Source organism: Camelus dromedarius, chromosome 10 (assembly GCF_036321535.1).
Source record: "Camelus dromedarius isolate mCamDro1 chromosome 10, mCamDro1.pat, whole genome shotgun sequence".
In the NCBI taxonomy this organism is placed as follows: domain Eukaryota; kingdom Metazoa; phylum Chordata; class Mammalia; order Artiodactyla; family Camelidae; genus Camelus; species Camelus dromedarius.
Genome location: NC_087445.1, coordinates 30,502,560 through 30,517,625, shown reverse-complemented (window position 1 = coordinate 30,517,625; position 15,066 = coordinate 30,502,560). Strand labels below are relative to the sequence as shown.

The 15,066-nt window shown below is 33.9% G+C and overlaps 1 protein-coding gene across 5 annotated transcripts in view; it reads right to left on the bottom strand.

Annotated features, from left to right (window-relative positions):
• RANBP6 (RAN binding protein 6) overlaps positions 1–12,728 on the bottom strand; it is a 93,537-nt gene extending 80,809 nt beyond the window's left edge. The window contains exon 1 of one of the 5 annotated variants that reach the window (XR_010382648.1): positions 12,539–12,728. The gene's annotated coding sequence lies outside the window, so the exon portion shown is untranslated. The remainder of the gene's footprint in view (positions 1–12,538) is intronic. The other 4 variants (XR_010382647.1, XM_010993421.3, XM_031449754.2 and 1 more) reach the window with 4 other exon arrangements.
• Positions 12,729–15,066: the final 2,338 nt, after the last annotated feature.

Genomic DNA, 15,066 nt, shown 5'->3' with positions numbered 1-15,066 from the left:
ACAGTTCTTTTTTCTCACACTCGATGATATTATTCCACTACCTCTGGCTTCCACTATTACTATTTTAAAAAATACATAGTTGGCCTGATTGTCTTTTCTTTCTATGTAGGGTCTCTTTTCTCTCTCCATGCTTTAATTATATCTTTATCTTTGGTATTATACAGTAGCTAGTCATGAATTGCTTTATTCTGATGCATCTAATCATGAATTGCTTAAAAAAAATCTACACAGTATATAACACTTCCTCAATATGTGAGCTCATGTCTTTCATCAATTTTGAAAGTCCTCAGCCTTATCTTTTCAATTTGGCCCTCCTTCATTTTTTCTAGTCTTTTCTTCTGGGACTTAAATTAGACATACATTAGACTTTCTCATCCTATCTTCTATATTATAAATTTCATTTTTCATCCCCTTTTTTTCCCTCTCTCTGTCTGTGTTGTATTCTAGGCATCTTCTTTGGCTCAACTTCCAGTTCATCAATCCTATTTCAATTTCTTCTAAATCACTTGTTCATCAATTTTTTTTAGTTTACACAATTATATTCTCATTTCTAGAAATTCCAATTGTTCGCACTAAAAATATGACTTGTCATTTGTTATAGTCTCTAGTTGCATACTCATCTTTTGTGAACATTTTGTGGGAGCTTTATTTCTTTAAACACAATATATAGGTTGTCTACGTGTCTGAGAATTTTAATATTTGTAGTCCTTATAGCTCTAAATCTATTGTTAATTGTTTCTGCTGACTCTTCCTCATGGTAGCTTATTTCCATGCATATTTAGTGACCTTTGATTCTCTCTTCTCTTAACTTCTAAGAAGGAACAAAGTCCTGAAGAGCATTTAGAAATAAAAGTATCTCACATTCTTCATTTCTATCTCGTTCTCTCTCTCCTAAGTCCATAGTCCATAGGTTCTCTCATCTCTGGTCCTCTCTATATTCTTTATGTTCTTTTCTCTTTCTAAGGATGTGCAGTTCACTACTTCTTACATTTGATATAACATGGCTACCCCACAGTTCCAGTCACACACAGGGACTGATTGATTGAGAAAGAGAGAGAACCTGATTGGTCCGTCTTAGGCAAACATACCACCTGACCCAATCAGCTGTGACTAGAAGGTGAGGAACATGTAGCACAAAGATGGCTGAGGACTCCCCAACCCTTAGGAAGAGAAGATCAATCCTTGGAGAGAAAGAAATGAGGGAAAATATACCTAAATGGGTCTTTCAAACAGCTCCTTCTCCCATTCCTATGGTTCCTGCCTTTTCACTTCACTATGAATGATTTCAATAATTTCTTTCTTCTAGCCTTTTCCTTCTCAATCCATTTTTCATCAGAGTTAATTTTAAACAATGAAAATATCATTATATTAATTTCATAATAAAAAAACCTTCAAGACTTTTCCATACTCTCTATGACAAATTCCACACTTCTTAGCTTGACCAGGGAACACTTACTAATTTGAGTCCTAACATCTACTCCAACCTAATTTTTCTCTTTACCATAATCCTTTGATCTTAGGTTTCAGACATTCCAAACTACTTTTTGCTCCCACAAAATGCCTGAGTCTATTACTACTCTATGCTTTCACTGAGCTGCTCCATCTGCCTGCAAGATTCTTCTCCCCTTTGCCAACCTGGCCAATTGCTGTTCATCTATCAAGAACAAGTTTACTTTCTCTTCAATACCTTTTTTGAACCCTCTCTTAGGATTGACCACATTCATTGTGTCATCTCCACACCTATATACCATATAGCACCTTTCTTGCTTACAGGTAATTTGTTTACCTGCCTGTCCCTGACCCTCACTGAACTGTTAGCATTTTAGAGTAACAAGTATATCATAGTGTCTTTATATTTCAGTCTCCTAACACAATGCCTTGTACATTCAGTGCTCAAAGAAATGCTTGTTGAACAGATAAATCATTTCTTCTTCCAGTGCTCCAGTCTTTGGAATAAAATTTTGAAAAAAGGGCTAACATGTATAATTCCACATCTACATTGAATGTTTTCCAGAAATATACATAGTGTCTCTTTTTCAAATTCCCAATTTTAATTCCCTCAGTCCTTGAAGGATACTGAGAATGGATTAGAGTTTAAGATTTCTAATGGTCTCAGTGAAGGACCCAAAATCCAAAGAAAGAACCAGTGGATGTCTCAGTGTAAAAGAATTGCAAACCTTCACCGTGGGCGTTATTTAACTAAAGAGAGGGAAGCTTAAGATACAGACTAGCATGTGAAAAAGTATTTGAAAGATCAAATTCCAGGCAGGATTAAGTTCACATCTCAGGCACTCCCAGTGCCATTCACATTGTTGATACAGCCATGACTCAAAGTCAAGAAAGATCTATAGGAACAGAGATTGCAAGAGTTTCACTATAACCTCCTGGAATGACTGCATCCCAGCAAACACTTCTCAGGGAAGGAGGAAAAAAAAAAAAGGTAGGGAGTTGGGGGCTCTCTGATTAATTCAGAAAGATTCATTCAAATCTCCCATCTCCAGATCTAGGGTGGTAAGATAGACCATGGACTGAACAAAGACTCAGGGGATCTGGGTTCTAGTCCTGGCTTTGTCCTTACTAATTTTGTAGATTTTGTTTCATCTTCATATTTTCTAATAAGATTTTTAAAATAAAATTCACTGACTATAATTTTTTTTAATGTAGAAGTAATTTTAAATAAAATAAACCAAAAAATTAAAAAAACACAGATAATTTTTTGGAGAACATCTTCCAGGTACTCCTCTATATGTGTGCATGTACATACATATAACTTTACATTAATAAGTAATATCTTATCCAATTTTGCGCACTACTTTTCTCATTCAATCTACTGCTGTGTTAATCAAGTTTTTATGGCTCTTACTGCCCAAGGCAATTTACAGATTTAATATGATCCCTATCAAATTATGCAAGACATTTTTCACAGAATTAGAACAAACAATTCTAAAATTTATATGGAATCACAAAAGACCCAAAATTACCAAAGCAACATTGAAGGAAAAGAACAAAGCTGGAGGAATAACCTTCTCAGACTTCAGACAATACACAGAGCTATAGTAATCAAAACAGTGTGGTATTGGCATAAAAACAGACATGGATCAATGGAACAGAAGAGAGAGCCCACAATTAAATCCACAGATCTATGGTCAATCTTCGACATAGGAGGCAAGAATACACAATGGAGAAAAGACGGTCTCTTCAGTAAGTGGTGTTGGGTAAACTGGATAGCAGGATGTAAATCAATGAAGTTAGAACACTCCCTTACTCCATACACAAAAATAAACTCAAAATGGCTTAAAGCCTTAAATATAAGACAAGACACGATAAACCTCCTAGAAGAAAAAATAGGCAAAACTTCTCTGACATAAATCTTAGCAATGTTCTCCTAGGGCAGGCTACACAGGCAATAGAAATAAGAGCAAAAATAAACAAATGGGATCTAATTAAACTTAAAAGCTTTTGCACAGAAAAAGAAACCATAAACAAAACAAAACAACAACCTATGGAATGGGGGAAAATATTTGCAAATGATACAGCTGAAAAAGGCTTAATTTCCAGAATATATAAACAGCTCATACAACTTAATAACAAAAGAAACCCAAACAACCCAATCCAAAAATAGGCAGAAGACCTAAACAAGCAATTCTCCAACAAAGACATGCAAATGGCCAATAGGCACATGGAAAAATGCTCAATATATCTAATATTCAGAGAAATGCAAATCAAAACTATAATGAGGTATTACTTCACATCAGTCAGAATGTCCATCATGCAAAAGTCCATGAACAATAAATGTTGGGGTGTGGAGAAAAGGGAACCCTCTTATACTGCTGGTGGGAATGTAGTTTGGTGCAGCCATTATGGAAAACAGTATGGAGATTCCTCAAAAAATTAAAAATAGACTTACCATATGATCCAGCAATCCTACTCCTGGTTATATATCCAGAGGTAACTCTTAATTTGAAAAGATACTTGCACCAAATTGTTCATAGCAGCACTATATACAATAGCCAAGATATGGAAGCAATCTAAATGTCCATCGACAGGTGACTGGATAAAGAAGTTGTGGTATATTTATACAATGGAATACTGCTCAGCCATAAAAAAGAATAAAATAATGCCACTAGTAGCAACATGGATGTAACCAGAGATTGTCATTCTAAGTGAAGTAAGCCAGAAAGAGAAAGAAAAATACCATATGATATCACTCATATGTGGAATCTGAAAAAAAAAAAAACACTATGAACTCGTAGACTCGTAGACATAGTAAACAATCTTATGGTTACTGGGGAAAGAGGATGGGAAGGGATAAATTTGGGAGTTTGAGATTTACAAATGTTAGCTACTATATATAAAAATAGATTTTAAAAAGTTTCTGCTGTATAGCACAGGGAATGATGTTCAATATCTTGTAATAACCTTCAATAAAAAATATGAAAATGAATATATGTATGTATATGCATGGCTGGGAGATTGTGCTGTATACCATAAATTGACACGTTGTATCTGATGGCACTTCAAAAAAGTTTTTATGGCTCTATTATATTCCAAATTATGGATGTATCATAATTCATTTACCCAATTCTCTATGAATAGATTTTCAAATATTAATTTGTTATCAATAATGTTGTGATGGATATTTTTAAGTATTTTGCATACTTGTCTAATTCTCTCCTTAGGATAATTCTTTCAGGTGGGATTTCTGGATAAAAGAGAATGCTAAATATAAAGAATAACATTGTATATTTACTGAGGGCATTTAATATCAATTTAAACCCTCAGCAACCATATAAATACACTATACTCTTTAAAAATACAATTTGAAAGGAAAGAATGTGGTTATAAATCTCTACTTGGGAATATACAAGAATGTGTCTTTAAAATATCATTTGAACTCCTGAAAGATCCTGGAAGTACACCTTAAACTAGGTACAATTTATTTCAAAAAAAAATTCTATAGATGTATTGTAAAATAGATCCATGTATGTGAATGACATTTTATATGCTTATTTTAGAAGGGCATTTGATTTGATCTTACATATTTTGCACATTATGAAATGAGAGAAAAACTGCCTTTCTGGAAGTGTTAGGTTTTCTGTAACTTCTAGTGAAACTATTTTATACTCATGTTTAATCATCATGTTGATTTCTGAAAAAAATATGTTTTTGACATTCTGTTTTGATAAGCTTAGACAGTAACACTAGCTAAAAAGGATAAACAAGAAGGAAATTGTGAAAACTCAGAGAATTCCTGGCAATTACTATCAAAACTAATTTTTGACAGGGACAAGGAAAGATTAAAAAGTAAGAAAAGTCAGGGATAGCTGACTTCCTAAACTAAAACAAGAAAGGTAAAGAAGTAAAGAATTTAGCTGACAGGAGAAATTTTGATTTCAGGAAAGATTCCAGAAAGAACTTCTTTCATGCGTGACCAAACCACTTTTTCTTGTTTGCCAAGAGGATGGAATCCAAAGGATCAGTAAGGATCTGTTAGGGCTAGCCTAGGAAGACCAACAAGACAACTTGCACCACTTGTACTACTAGCTTAAATAGTTCCCAAGGCAAGGGGTGAACTTAGGGAGTAGCCTTGTAAATGCTTTGGACTTTCAATAAATTTGAGGTTTTGAAGCCTTAGGCAAACCACTGGAAGATCTAAATTTAAGAAAATTTTACAGGGAATTGGCAATAATGCTTACATTCAATCCTGAGGAGGGAATTATAGTAATAGTTATATTGTGCTTACTATGAGTTCTAAACACTTTACATATACAAACTCACTTAATACTCTCAACAATCCTATGAGTTAGGTACTACTATTATCACTATTTTATATAAAGGGAAATTAAGGTATAGAGAAATTCAGTAATTTGCCCAAGGTCACACAACTTATATCTGGTGGAGATAAGCTCCAGGGTCTATGCTTTTGAGTATCACATTACCTTACTTCTCTGAACCAGGGTTAAATTGGTTACTGGCTGATTATGGGTGAGGATAAGTAAGAAGACTACATTATACAAAAACATGCTGAGATGTTGGGTTCTGTACAAATAAGAGCATGCGTCCTGAGCCAGGTTACCTGGCTTCAAAACTGATCTTTGCTACTTATCAGTTTGGTAGCTTTGGGTTAGCCAGTTCAACTGTCTATGTCTCACTTTTTTCTTTTGTGAAACAGAGTTAACAACTCTCATTTCGAGTGCCTACATCAGAAAATTTAATTAGAACAATAAATGTAAAATACTTGGAACAGTCCCTCGAAATTTAATTTAAGCACTCAATAAATTAGAGAATTTGTTTTCACATTTTTCTCTGGGTACCCTATTAATAGAGATTATTTCAATTAAAAAAATAGTGATTATTAATGCTTTAAGATTTTTTTCAATAGCATGTTGCAATTTTCTCTTAAAGAGTTAGTGAGTGGGAATGTAAACTGTTCTCTTTCTTTTAGCTACTCCCAATTATGGACTACATAACTCTTCAGAGAAATGGTAGCTTTTATTTAAAAACCTTAATTTATGACAGAGCTATCTTCCTTCATTATAGAAAAGACTCCCACAAGAAAATAATCACCTTCTCAAAGATCAACTGGCCTTCCAAATCCAATCTTGGTAAATGAGAAGAATTAACCCTAACTAGTAGTACTGGCAAATGGAGAGGAATGTACCTGCAAATCAGCGATGCTTCATTGCACATGGTGGTGGGGAATGACAAAAGTAAATATACGGTTAAATTTAAGATATTCTCATTAAGCAATTATTAACAGATCTGAAGGCAGAGTAGACAGCAAAGCAATAATAGTAGAAGACTTTACTTCTCCACTTTCAACAATATATACATCATCTAGTCAGAAAATAAATAGTGAAATAATGGATATGAACTAAACTTTAGGTAACAAATGTACCTAAGATATATATATACACACACACACACACACACACACACACACACACAGAACTTCCAATTTCTGAAGCACACACAAAACATTCTCCAGAATATATCATATATTTGGTCACAAAACAAGACTCAACAAATTTAAGAAAATTGAAATTATTTCAAGTGTCCTTTTTTTTCTTTTTCTTTTTCCTTCTTTTTTTTTTTTTTTTTTTGAGGGGAAGGTAATTAGGTTTACTTATTTATTTCTAGAGGAGGTACTGGGGTCAAGTATCCTTTCTGACCACAAATATATGAAACTAGAAATCAATAACAGAAGGAAAGCTGGAAAGTTCACAAATACATGGAAACTAATACACTTCTGAACAATTAACGATTTAAAGAAGAAATCAAAAGGGAAATAGAAAAATATCTTTAGACAAATGAAAAATGAAATATAATATACCGTATCTTGTGTGATGCAGCAAAAACAGTTCTACAAGGGATGTTTATAGTGATAAATGCCTACATTTAAAAAAGGAAATGTTTCAAATAAACAACCTAACATTATACCTCAAAGAATTAGTAACAGAAGAACAAACTAAGCTCAAAGTTAGCAGGAAGAAGGAAATAACAAAGATTAGAGGGTAATAGAGACTAGAAAAACAAGAGATGAAAGAAACTAATAACTGGGTTTTTGAAAAGATAAAACTGAGAAACCTCCAGCTATACTTTATAAGGAAAAAAAGAGAGGACCCACTTAAATAACATTATAAATTAAAGAGGAGACATCACAACTGATATTTCAGTATTACAAAGGATCACAAGAGACTGCTATGAACAATTATACTGCAACCATTTGGATGCCTAGAGGAAATCGATAAATTCCTACATGTTTACAACCTTCCAAGACTGAATCATGAAGAAAGAGAAAATCTGAATGGGCCAATAACAAGTAAGAAAATTGAATCAGTAATCAAAAACCTCCCAACAAAGAAAAGACCAGGACTGGATGGTTTCACTGATGAATTCTACCAAGCATTTAAAGAAGGATGCTAACTCTTTATTCAACATAGTACTAGAAGTCCTAGTCAAAGCAATCAGGCAAGGAAAAGAAATAAAAGGCATCTATATCATAAAGAAGTAAAATTTTCTCTGTTTGCACATGACATGATCTTATATATAGAAAATCCTAAAGACTTCATTTAAAAAGCTGTGAAAACTCATAAAAGAATTCAGTAAAGTTGCAGGATACAAAGTAAATATATAAAAATCAGTTGTTTTATCATACAGTAACAATGACCTATGTAAAAGAGAAATTAAGAAAACTACCCCATTTACAATTGCATCAAAAACTATAAAATACTTAGGAATTAATTTAATCAAGGAGGTGAAAGATCTATATACACTTTAAACTATAAGGCATCAATGAAAGAAACTGAAGAAAACACAAATAAATGGAAAGACATCCCACATTCATGCACTGGAAGAATTAATATTGTAAAAATGTCCATACCACTCAAAGTGATGTACAGATTCAATGCAATTTCTATCAAAATTATATCAGCATTTGTCACAGAAATAGAAATAAAATCCTAAAATTTTTAAGAAATCACCAAAGATCTTGAATAGCCAAAGCAAACTGAGAAAGAAGGATAAAGCTAGAGGCATCACTTCCTGATTTCAAACTATATTTACAAAGCTATGGTAGTCAAACCAGTATGGTACTGGCATAAAAACAGGCACATAGACCAATGGAATAAAATAAATGAGGCCAGAATTAAAACCATGCTTATATGGTCAGATAGTTTCACTGGTATATTCTATCAAACATTTAAAAAAGAATTAATAATAACATTTCTCAAATGCTTCCAAACAATATAAGGGGGGGAATACTTCCAAAGTCATTGTATAAGGCCAGCATTACCCCGATATCAAAGTCATATAAGAACATTAATTAGAAAAGAAAACTATAGGCCAATATCCCTGATGAATACAAATGCGAAAGTTCTGAAGAATATAACTAGTAAAGCATATTCAATAACATATTAAAAGAATCATATACCATGATCAAGTGGGATTCATTCCTGGGATGCAAGGATGGTTCAACAAATATAAGTCAATAAATGTGATATGTCAACTAAAATTTGGCACTTGCCATCTGCCTCTACAAGGATTAAATCTCTAACCACTGCAGTTGCTGATCTTCAACACACTCTGAAAGGAGTTCAGGGTGGAGATCAGGAATGAGATAGTCTGTGCCCTGGGAAAAACCAGCAGAACAGGCCTTCAAATAGTTAGATATTTTCAAGGGTAGATTTTATAAGCCCAAATTTTTGCATCTTCTCATATCTAGAAAAGCACTAAAATCATTAAGAGTGACATCTGTTCCTCATGACTAGCAGCAAGCCTCTGCCAAAATATGTGTGTGACTACATGTACCCACCTTCACTAAATCATCTACAATACTGACCTCTCACCCTACCTCTTTAAGCAGTTCCTCAGAGTTTTCTGAAATGCTACTCCCAGGCTACAGTCCTCATTTTGCCCTAAATAAAACTTAACTCACAACTCTCACATTGTGTATTTTTTTTTCAGTCGACAGATACACCACATTAATAGGATGAAAGATAAAAATCATATGATCATCTTAATAGATGCAGAAAAAGCATTTGATACAATTCAGCATCAATTCATGATAAAAACTCTCAGCAAACTGGATATAGAAGGACTATTCTTCAACATATTAAAGCCATATATGACAAGTCCACAGCTAACATCACAATCAATGGGGAAAGATTGAAAGCTTTTCCTTTAAGATCAGGAATAAGACAAGGTTGCCCACTCTCACCACTCTGTTTTGTTACATTTGTTCATTTGTTTTGATTTTTAGATTCCATTTCTAAGTGAAATCATATGGTAATTGTCTCTCTCTGTCTGACTTACTTCACTTAGCATAATACCTTCTGATCCAAACATGTTGTCAGAAATGGCAAGATTTCATTCTTTTTTATGGCTAATTGCATATATATATATCTCACAACTTCTTCATCCACTCATCCATCGAAGGAGAATTAGTTGCTTCCATATCTTGGCTATTATAAATTATGCTGCTATGAATATGGAGGCACATATATCTTTTCTAATTCGTGCTTTTGTTTTCTTCAGGAAATTATTCAGAAGTGGGATTGCTGGATTGTATAGTAGTTCTATTTTTAATTTTTTGAGGAACTTCCACAGTGTTTTTCATAGTGGTTGTACCAATTTACATTCTAACCAACAGTGCATGAGGACTTTTCTCACCACACATATTCAACATAATACTGGAAGTCCTAATCAGAGTAACTAGGTAAGAAAAAGAAATAATTTGCTAAAATTTGGCATGTAGACACAATACGAACTTATTTAGAGAAGGAAATTGTACCATTTGTTACATGGATGTAGCATGGATACACCATACACCTCGAGGGCATTATGCTAAGTAAACTAAGTCAGTTAGGGAAAGGCAAATAAAGACAAACACTACATGATCTCCCCTATTTATGAAATCTAAAAATCTAAAATCATAGAATCAGAGAACAGATTGGTAGTTGCCAGTGGCAGGAGTACAGGTTTGGAGTGGAGAAATGGGTAAAAGTGGTCAAAAGAACAAACTTCCAGTTATAAGATAAACAAGTTCTAGAGATATAATGTACAGTGCATTGACCATGGTTAACAATACTGTATTGTCCACTTGAAAGTTCTAAGACGGTAAATCTTAAAAGCTCTCACCACAAAAGAAGTGTAACTATGTGAGCTGATGGACGTGTTAACTAGATTAACTTGGTAATCTAAAAATAGATTATATGTATATATATTTTTAGTATATAATTGGTACATTGTACAGCACAAATTTATACAATGTTATATATTAATTGTATTAGTTAATAATTGATACACATATAAATATCATATATACCAGAGCAATCAAGCAAGAAAAAGAAATTAAAAAGCTCTAGTAGCCCTTTGTCCATATTGATTAACACTGCTCCTTTTGCCTCTCTTACTAAATGTCTTTGCTCTCAAGCCTGGTCCTGAACTATCTGTCATATTCTGCTGCTCTAGGGTACTCAGAAAGTGCCCCATAGTGGTTCTCTTCACTGACCACAGGCAGTGCAATGGAAGCCTTCACTGCTATTCTCAAGACCAGGACACCAGTAGTAAACTCTTACAGGCTTTCGCTGGCCACCCGCCATGGAGGGTTTTTGTCATTCATGAAAACCCTGAAACTTTGACCCAGTCTTGGGGAAGCTAACTCTTTGTCTCCTTGATCAGGCTTGATTTGCCTTTATCAACTCATAGTATAAGCTTCTAAGCCCCATCCTCCTTACTCTCATTGGGTTGATATTTCCCAAATAAAAACCCTGGTGGTTGCTGTCACCCTATCACATGGCAATTTCTGCTGTGAAACACACAGAAAGTTAACCACTTTCTCCCATCTAAAACAAGGAGGCCTCAAACTCAGAATACTAAGGCTGGGCCATTCTACAATAAGGAAAGGCAGAAAGGGAAAAACTACCGTCTTATTCTTTTATGAGCTTCTTGAAGGGACAAGAACTCGACTGAAATTGGCATCTGAAAGTATCTTACTACCTGGATACTTCTCTGTTAGTGTTGGGGGAATGTGGATAGAACACTGTTTCAATCACTGCCTAGGTAGGCTTCAGTGAAGCAGTACAGCAGTAACTGTACTAGGCAGGTATTTCCCTTTGTGAAGAACAAGAATGTTACTTACTAGATCAAAACTGATTGGTAAGGCAGAATTTTAACACATTTCTTTTTACAAACCAGGTAAGAAAGACACATTTGAAAAGTGATCACAACTTGCCAATGAGCAACTTGTTCAGATTTTTTTGCGTGTGAGAGTAATTAACTATTAAAAAATCATAGTATGGAAAAAAATCATAGCTATGATAAACAACAAGGTCCTACTGTGTAGCACAGGAAACTATATTCAATACTCTGTAATAAACCATAGTGGAAAAGAATATGAAAGAGAATATATATATATAATATGTGTGTGTGTGTATATATATATATCTGGATCACTTTGGTATACACCAGAAACTAACACAACACTGTAAATCAACTAAACTAAAATAAAAGAAAAATCATAGCTCAAAACAATAAAACCTCAATATTCATAATGAACACATCCCAAGATGGTCATGAATCTCCAAATCTGTGAACATAGAGATGTTTACGTAGGTTTTGGCTTTCTCCAAAATCACAGCTCCCATAGAAAGCTTCATGTTTCCTGTGCATATCCTCATACCACAGATTTTAACTCCCTTTCAACTTTCACTAAAGTTTTTCCTGTCTCTGATAACCATTTTTCACATGCAAAAACTTGTTTCTATTTTTTCACAAATGTAGCATGCTATATCAGGTGGAGTCCAACAAAGCCAAGTTGATACAGAGGCCAAGTAATCAGCTAGGCATACTCTTTGACAAAATAACTTCAACCTTAAATACCTCTCATTCAGACACATGCAATAGAAAGGTGGGATCACTTGCAACTATTTGTAATTGAAAGTGTTAAATTCATAAAAGCCAAGCTTCTACTGTAGCAAAAACTATGTATTCAGCAAGAAAGTAATGGCTTAAGAGTGGCTTCAAGAAACAGACTCACTTATATGTCCTGGAGCTCCAGTGCCCCCAACTGCAATCCATACTCCAGAATGGTTAAGAAGCCTAGACATTGCTGGGACCAGAGGATGGAGATGAGCCATAGGAGAGAAATGGCCGTTGCTGCTGGAAGAAACAGAAAACTCAAACTAAGAATAAGAGCACTTCTTAATGAGATTTAAGTATAGCTAAAACAAAAGGTATTTTTTATCTATTAATCTCCCCTCCTACCCAAGTGACCTCCTTCCTGTGTGGTGGGACATTCCCCACTCAGATTTAATCTATGATTAACCTGCTAAGTTTCTGTTTTAAACATGTGGAAGACTAGTTTTAGGAGTCTGGTGAAACTCTTTTTCACTATGGACTTTCAGAAGCCTGCAACAGCTTTCTGCCTAGACAGTATCTGCTTTGTCTTCCCTAGGAAAATAAACTTCTCCCTCAAGGCTTAAACTTCCTGTCAGAGGGGCTGTGGGGAGAATAAATCAATTATTAAGAAAAGAAAATATTTCAGGTGGTATTTTGGCATGATCCTAGGCTGTAAGAAATGATTATACCCAATTCCCAGGATATCATGAGCACCTCCTCAAAAATCTGCATACTGTAGGACTTCGGTTACTTCCCTTAAAGATGCATCAAAAGGGAACAAGTTTTACCCATTTATCCATTGTAACATAACTAATAACATAGAAGAATTTAACATATAAATAAAACTTGATTTAATATATATATATAGAAACTTACATTTTTAGCATTTTTAATACATATTTTACCTGAGCATGATTCATTTACAAAAATTTATATGGTGAAAACAAATTTTTAAATAAAACAGCAGAGATTTTTAAAACTACAAACTCTGTTTATAATCCAATAAAATCAGATATATAAAGGTGATCTTAAAAATTAGAAAGAACAAATACTAAAACTAGAAAAATAAAATACAAGCTAAAATTGACTGATGTAACAGAAAAAACTTTAATGCAGAAAAAATGTCAATTAAAAGTTATTCCTTTGAAAAGACCAATAAAAAAATCCTTCACTAACCTAATTATGGCCCAAAATTTTAAAAACACAAAAACATACCAGATTAGAAATGAAAAAGGATATCTGTCAAAGAAATGAAGAGATGAAAAATTATGAGAATATTTTTTACAAATCTATAGCAACAAATTTTAAGACTAGAAGGAAATTATTTCCTTCCACAATAGAAATGACTAGAACTGACCTAAGAAGTATAAAACTTAAGACCAATTTCCATAGCAAAGATTTGAAAGTTAATGTGGTAGGCTGAATAATGATCCCCCAAAGAGGTCTGTGCACTAATCCCTAAATCTGTGAATATGTTGCTCTATATAGAGAGATTATCCTGCATTATTTCATTGGTCCTCATGATGTAATCTCAAAGGTCCATATATGATTGGAAGAGTGGGTGGATAAATTAATGACCCTAAATATATCCAGGTCCTGACCCCTGGCATTTGTGAACACTACCTTATATGGCAAAGATATTTTTGCAGGTATAAGTTAAGCATTTTGAGGAGTGATTATTCTGTTTTATCTGGGCTGGTCCTAAATGTAATTACAAGTGTCTTTATAAGAGAGAGGTAGAGGTTGATCTGACCACAGAAGGCAATGTGACTGTGGAAGCAGAGATTCAAAGATGCTACACTGCTAGCTTTGAAGGTGGAGGAAAGGAGCCAAGAAATGCAGGTGGCCTCTAGAAGCTGGAAAAGACAAGGAAATGAATTCTCTGGAGCTTTCAGAGGAAGTGCAGCCCCGATGACACTGACTTTAGCCCAGTAAAGCTGATTTTGCACTTTCAGCCACCAGAACTATGAGAGATCTGTGTTGTTTTACATCACTAAATTTGTGGTAATTTGTTACAGTAGTAATAGGAACCTAATACAGGTGATTATTAAAATAAGGCATCAGCATCAGAAGTTTCATAACTGTGTTCTAACTCTTAAATAACAGATAATTCTGGTGCAATTTACTCTCCTTTATTTATTTTATAAAGCCAGTATAATCCTATTACTGAAACCAGATAAAAAGCATAAAAAGTAAAACTTTCAGGCCATTTTCACTAATGAATCTAGATATAAAAATTCTAAATAAATTATCAGTAAATAAAATTTGGCATCTAATATAATGAATTATATGTATTATTACTAAATGATGGAAATTTTAGGAATGCAAGTATATGCTCTAAAATCACTCACTCATTACCACAGCAAGTTAAAGAAGAAAAACCATATGACAATAGGAATACTTGCTGAAAAGGCACTGATAAAATCCCATAGCCTGTCTTAATAAACTTTCTAAATAAAATAGAAATAAATCAATGAAAAAAAAGGGCAGTGAATGACAAGTGTACAAAATCTAGTATGTGCTCATTAATGCAATAAGTACTTACTAGTACCAGGTACACTGGGGATAAAATAGTGAACATGATAGATACAATCTGTGCTCCCTAAAGCTTACACTACAGTGGGAGTGATGGGCAGTTTATTGAAGGCTTTGATGTGGAAGTAGGAC